The sequence below is a fragment of the Phaseolus vulgaris genome, chromosome 4, assembly GCF_000499845.2.
Source record: "Phaseolus vulgaris cultivar G19833 chromosome 4, P. vulgaris v2.0, whole genome shotgun sequence".
Taxonomy (NCBI): Eukaryota; Viridiplantae; Streptophyta; class Magnoliopsida; order Fabales; family Fabaceae; genus Phaseolus; species Phaseolus vulgaris.
The window spans coordinates 9,031,761-9,038,613 of NC_023756.2; positions in this window are offsets into that span (position 1 = coordinate 9,031,761).

Consider the following 6,853-nt stretch of genomic DNA (forward strand, 5'->3'; position numbering starts at 1 on the left):
ATGAACACATATTTTAAAGTTGTTTTGCATGCAACAAAAACTAAAATATTTATATAAAAATAGAACAGATAATGTCAAAAGATGTTAACTAATATAAATCTTAGGATGAAATAAGCTATAAATTACTTCTAACAAACAGATTGGTTTCATCTAGCTTCTTGATTGAGAGAGGAAAAAAAAGTTTTCCAAGGAGAGAAAAAAAATATCAGAAATCAAGCTAGTTGCCACTCCATTCAGCATAAATATAGATCTCACGTAAATAAGCTTGACTGAAGTTGTTGATTTTGCATGAGTATATATATATATATATATATATATATATAAGTAGAAAAACTGAGATACTAAATGTAGAGATGCGTCCACGATGTTAATTGATTCTACTTTTATTATTTTATTTTATTTTTCTTTAATCGTCAAAGTTTGTTAACATACTAAGAAGTTTGTAGAAACAAAAGAAAAATAACTAAATGGATAGATATGAGTATATTTAAATTCCAAATAACTGTGAAAATAAGAGTAAATGCAAAGTCATATTAAAACTACCAACTTGAACTGCCAACGAATGTGCTTGTGAGAATCAATACATCGATTCAATGCAAACAATTACTCCCCTCTCACAAATAAGCATATGATCTAAACCCTAAAGTTGAAATAATGGTGCAAACTTGTTCAAATCAGATCTAATTAATTGGTTTAAGTAGAAAACTTAGGTTTAGGTAAAAAAAACCTCATTCATAATTATTTTCTTCCACGTCTATATATGTATATTTCTTTATTCTTACTGAGGAATGAACCACCTCTTAAGTGGGCTGATTTATTTTAGTTATTTTTTTTGATAAAAAAAATACTGCAGATTCCAATAACTATGTACATAAGAGAGTGAATGCAAAGTTACATTAAATTGCCAATTTGAACAGCCACTGCATGCATATGCTTATGAGATTCAATGCAAACACTTACTCCACCACTTTTACAAATAACCATTCAAACTATCTAAACCCTAATTCAAATCAGATCAAATTTATTGGTTGAGGAAAGAGGAAGAAAAACTAGGTTTGGATGAAAAGGAAATACCATATAAATCAGATTATTTAATTTTTAGAAAAATAAAAAAATGATACTTAAAACTCAACTTCAATGTCTAAAAAAAAACAAAACTTATAATTTTAAACACCTGATTATTTTGTGATATGAAAAAAAGATACTTCCTTAGGTGATAGGTTTCTTATTTTCTAATGTGCATGTAATTCTATAGTCTAACAGTTTCTAATATTATAAAAATTTAAAATAAAGAAGGTTTTAGACTATATTTTTTTATATATTTTTAATTAATTTATAATCAATCCATTTATTTAAAAAAAAATCCCAAAAACGTTTGTGCGATAAACATGCATGGATAAGTTAATTTCATTATTAAAAATAAAATATGATTACAATTACAATTTTTATTGTAAATTTATAATTTATTTTCATAATGAAGAGGTGAGCTTTATGTACACGTCTTTTTGAAGTTGTTCGAATACAAACACTTTTTGAAATGTATGACATATTCATAAATAGAAGTAAAAGACTAAAGTACGTTTTTAGACTTATTTTGAATACATGCAAAATAACAATAACTCAGTATAGAGATTTGTTCCTTTATTAATTGTCTCAATAACTCAGTATAGAGATTTGTTCCTTTATTAATTGTCTCTCTGCTTTCTTTATCAATGAAGGGTAGGCTCCCTTGAGAGTAAGAACCTGCACCCATAGCAGAAACACCACACCTAGAGAAAAGGCACAAAGGACCATTGCCTCTATCACCACAAACCAGATCAGACAAAGTCATTGTGATACTAAGCAAGAACTCTCCTGACATTACTAATGCTTTGTTTGGATTAGATAGTGGATTTGAGAAAATAAATTTGAGATGATTTGAAAAAAAAATATAGAAAAAAGTGATATTGTTTAGATTAAGGTAATTAAAAACTGTCTTAACTCTCCTCGCTAAGACAGATCCACACTCTGAAAACACAACCAGCTAGGCTTCCTCTACATCACCACCTGCATATCGAAACCCCAGTCCCTAAGGACATCATTCTTCTTTTCTTGTTTCCGTTACTTTGTTATACTTGTATCACCCTCCTTTATATTACTGTTTTTAAGATAAGAGAATAAAATTCCAAAAAACATACTTTCACTAAGGATAAACTTTTTTAATTTCTCTTATACAAGTTCAAAACATTTTTTAATATTATAAAAAATTAAAAACAAATAATGTCTTAAATTATAGACTATATTTTTATATATTTCTAATTAATTTAGAATCCATCTATTTAATATTTTTTTTCAAAAAACTATCCCAAAACATTATAAACAATAAATCCAATCTAACATCCAAATAAATAAAATTTAATTTCAAATAATTTATTATATAAGAAAATAAAATAGTTAGGTTTTAAATAATTTAATATTAAATATAATAATTATTTTAATTTATCTGATTAAAGATATTCATTAATCAATTAAAAACTTTAAAAAATTTATATAATAAGATATACTTTTAAATATATATAAATTTTGAAAATTTAAAAATAAAGTTCACAAACTTGTCTACTATCCCAATCCCAATAAAACTCCAAAATTATCAACTCAAAACAAGAGTATATTAGCTTAAGAGATTCTTTTTCTTAAAAATAAAATTAAATACATCAATTCCTCTACATACAAGTTTGAAAAGTATTTTTTTTATTCTTTTATTCTAAGTCTGAAAAGGTCTTTCTTTCATTTACTACTATTTATTTATGGACAAATCACATGTTTCAAGACATAAATTAAAAAAAAAAATATTTTCTTAAATTGTTAAGAGATTTTTTTTATAGTTATTTCTTGTTTTTAAGAGACAAAAAAAATAAGATTATATATAGTTTGCTTCTTACTTTCACATATATAGTTTCTAAAACAAGCAAAGTTAACAAAAAAAAATACACAACACTTTTGTAATTAAGTGTGGTAAAAGTTGACTAAAAAAATACTACTTAAATTTGTCATTTGTTCTAAATTATATATATATATATATATATATATATATATATTGTTAGAATTAATGGCTTAAACAAGAGGGGGTGAATTGTTTGTCAAAAGATTTTTGCAAAGATTGAATAAGAATGAAGTTTTATCAACAAACACATATTAAGCAATCAAGGAAGTCAATCAAACAATGTAAAAGAAATGGTTTGCAGAATTTCAATCGGCTGAAACTTCGTTTTAACCGGTTGTTTATGGCAGCAGCAAAAGCATAATTAAATCAAACAGTTTATAAGGAGTGAGTGAGAGAGAGAGAGAGAGAGAGAGAGATTACTCAGCCAATTTATATTGGTTCACTCAACCTTGAGCTACATCCAGTTTCCAAAACAACAACTGGGTTTCACTAGTAACCAATCATAGATTACAACACACGCAATCACAAAGAGGTGATATTGATACCATAAGAACCACTCACCCTCTTTGCTACACACACCTTTAGTCAGAACACCCTCTGACTTTACAGGTTTTCACACACTTCACAAGTTTATAAAAGAACAAATACAAGAATCATTAAAGGAACAGATTACACCTGAATTTACAAGAATCACAGAGCTCATAAGATTAGACCTTGAACCAGTGCACAACTATTTTGCAATCTTGCAAACCTTTGAAAAACTTGTCTCAAAATCAATTTCAATCTCACTGTATTTGATATCTTTCTTGTATTTGTTGTTTTGAAAGAAAAGTCATATTTACAACTCTCAAAACTAGCCGTTCTAGGCAGCAATCATGAGCCAAAACAGTTTTGATTCAATTGCAAAACAGATTAACAGATTTTTGAAAAGCTGTTATAAAATGTGACAATCAACCGGTTGATTTGGTTAGACAGTTATTTAACCAAGTCAAAAAACAGTTCTAAAACCTTCAAACAAACTAAGTGACAAACAACCGATTATTTCGTGGTTTCAACCAATTGTTTTTCTCTTTGCTTAGAAAAACACTTTTCTCTTTTAAGATAGATTGAGCTAGCTTGTGCAAGGAACTAGGAATGATCCTTACAAGAATTTTAAATAACCTAGACTAAGCTCAAACTAAAAGCAACGCAGCTTCAACCTTCATCATAGATTTGAAACATCAAAGCTCTCATGTTCTACATATATGTATGTATATATAATTAACTTTCTTTTCTTAAAATTTAAAGTTTTCAAAGAATTAAAATTGACCTGTAGAATTTAACTCAAATCATTCTAACAACTCTTTTAAACATATTTTGAATGAAATTAATTCAAACTAAATATTTGTTTTAAATGTAAATATTTATGTATAACTTATTTTTATTAAAATATAAATGATTGTATTTATAATATTGCAGAAGATTGTATAATACAAATTTAAGTAGTGTTTTTAACTCTATGTAGTCACACTTAATTATGAAAGTATTCTGTAATTTTTTTATTTATTTAAAGCCATAAAAATGATTTAAATATTTTAAAACAATTAAGAAAATATTATTTTTAATTTATATGTCTTATGCTGTATGTCTTGAAACGTGTGACATGTTCATATATATAAGAGTAAATGAAAAAAAAAAAAAAACTTCTTGACTTAGAATAAATAAAATAACAACGTCTGAACGAAATCCATAAATATAAATATATTTAAATTTTTAAATTTTTATTGTTTGAGATAATTTGGTAGGCTCACTTTACTGAATCAAGTATTTGTAAAAAAATAGACACTCACTCACACTTAAATTCTCTCTAAAAGAAACACTCTTCTTTGTAAATTTCTCTATTGTATTTCTTTCTGTGGTGTATATTACAATTGAGAGAGCATCCTATTTATAGGCTTTAGGAAGCTCTTCTAGAAAAGTCTTCATTATGGCCTTAAAACCCCACTAACAACACAATTAAAATCCCACTCACAACTTTTGACCTTTTACATATCCAAACTCCCATTCTACTCTTTTCTAGTAACTTCTAACTTTAAAACCCACAAATTACATTAAAGTTTATTCAACAAAACTCCCCCATAAACTTAAATGTTTCTACCATCCATCATGCCAATCATCTTCTTGAATTTGTCGAAAAAGACTTTCGGTAGCGGTTTTGTGAAGATATCAGCAACTTGATCTTGACTTGCCACATGCACCAATTCCACACTTCCTTTCTTCACATGATCACGAATAAAGTGAAAACGAACGTCAATATGTTTGCTTCTTTCATGGTTCACTGGGTTCTTTGCCAACTCAATTGCTAATTTGTTGTCAACTTGAATCACAGTTGCATCTAGTTGCTTTAGCTCCATCTTACTCAACAAGTTTCTTAGCCATATCGCATGACATACACACCAAGATGCTGCCACATATTCAGCTTCACACGTCGATAGCGTCACGATTGGTTGCTTCTTTGAAAGCCAAGAAAATGTTGTGTTGCCCATAAAGAATACATATCCCGATGTACTTTTCCGATCATCTATGTCTCCGCACCAATCGCTGTCAGAGTAACCCACCAACTTGTAATCTTCTGCTTTTGAGTAGAACAATCCGAGTGATACAGTACCTTGGATGTACCGTAGGACTCGCTTCAACGCCTTCCAATGTGAGTAAACCGGTTCCTCCATGAATCGACTTATGATGCCGACACTTAATGAAAGATCCGGCCTTGTGCATGTGAGATAACGAAGGCTTCCTACCAAACTCCGGTATCTACTTGTATCGACACGTTCTCCTCCATCGAACTTTGAGAGTTTTGCACCTGGTTCCATTGGTATTGATACTGGGTTGCAATTTTCCATCTTGTACTTCTTCAAAATCTCCTTTGCATATTTCTCCTGTGATACAAAAATACCTGTCTCTTTTTGTCTAACTTCCAAGCCAAGGAAAAACTTCATCAATCCCAAATCTGTCATCTCAAATTCCCGTCTCATTGTGCCCTTGAACTCTTCTATCATATCATTATTGTTACCCATAAAAATGAGATCATCAACATAAAGAGCAACAAATATCATATTACCTCCATTGTTCTTTGCGTAAAGAGCATGCTCGTAAGGACATTGCTTGAACCTGTTCTCCTTGAAGTATGTATCGATACGAGTATTCCATGCCCGCGGTGCTTGCTTCAACCCGTAAAGTGCCTTCTTCAATTTTAGCACCTTCTTCTCCTCTCCGATTTTCATGTACCCAGGTGGTTGTTCGATGTAAACTTCTTCTTCAAGCACACCATTCAAGAATGCCGACTTGACATCCATTTGAAATATCGGCCATTTAAATTGAGCCGCTTGGGAAATGAGCAATCGAATTGTCTCCATTCTTACAACGGGAGCAAACACCTCATCGTAGTCAATTCCCTCCTTTTGTTTGTATCCCTTCGCAACGAGTCGCGCCTTGTACCTTTCTATCTCGCCTTGAGCATTCATCTTTTTCTTGAATATCCACTTCACACCAATGGGCTGACTTCCCTCTGGCAATTCTGTTAGCTCCCATGTGTTGTTGCGGTCAATCGCTTTAATCTCCTCATCCATGGCAGTTTGCCACTTCTTGTCTCGCACCGCCTCTTCAAAGCTGATATTTTCAGCATCTGCCAAAAGACATACTAGGTGTACCTCATTTGTCGAATCATACAAATCATGCAAACTTCGAATTTTAGGTTGTCGTGGTTCATCTTCATCATCGGTTGTTTCGGAATTTATACTTGTCGGTGATGATTCTCCAACTTCAATCATAACCTCTGAAGAATTGTTCCAATCCCACTCGCTTGCTTCATTTATTTGCACATCACGACTCACCGTCACCTTCTTGCTTATTGGATCAAGTAGCTTGTACCCTTTTGTCTTCTCATCATAC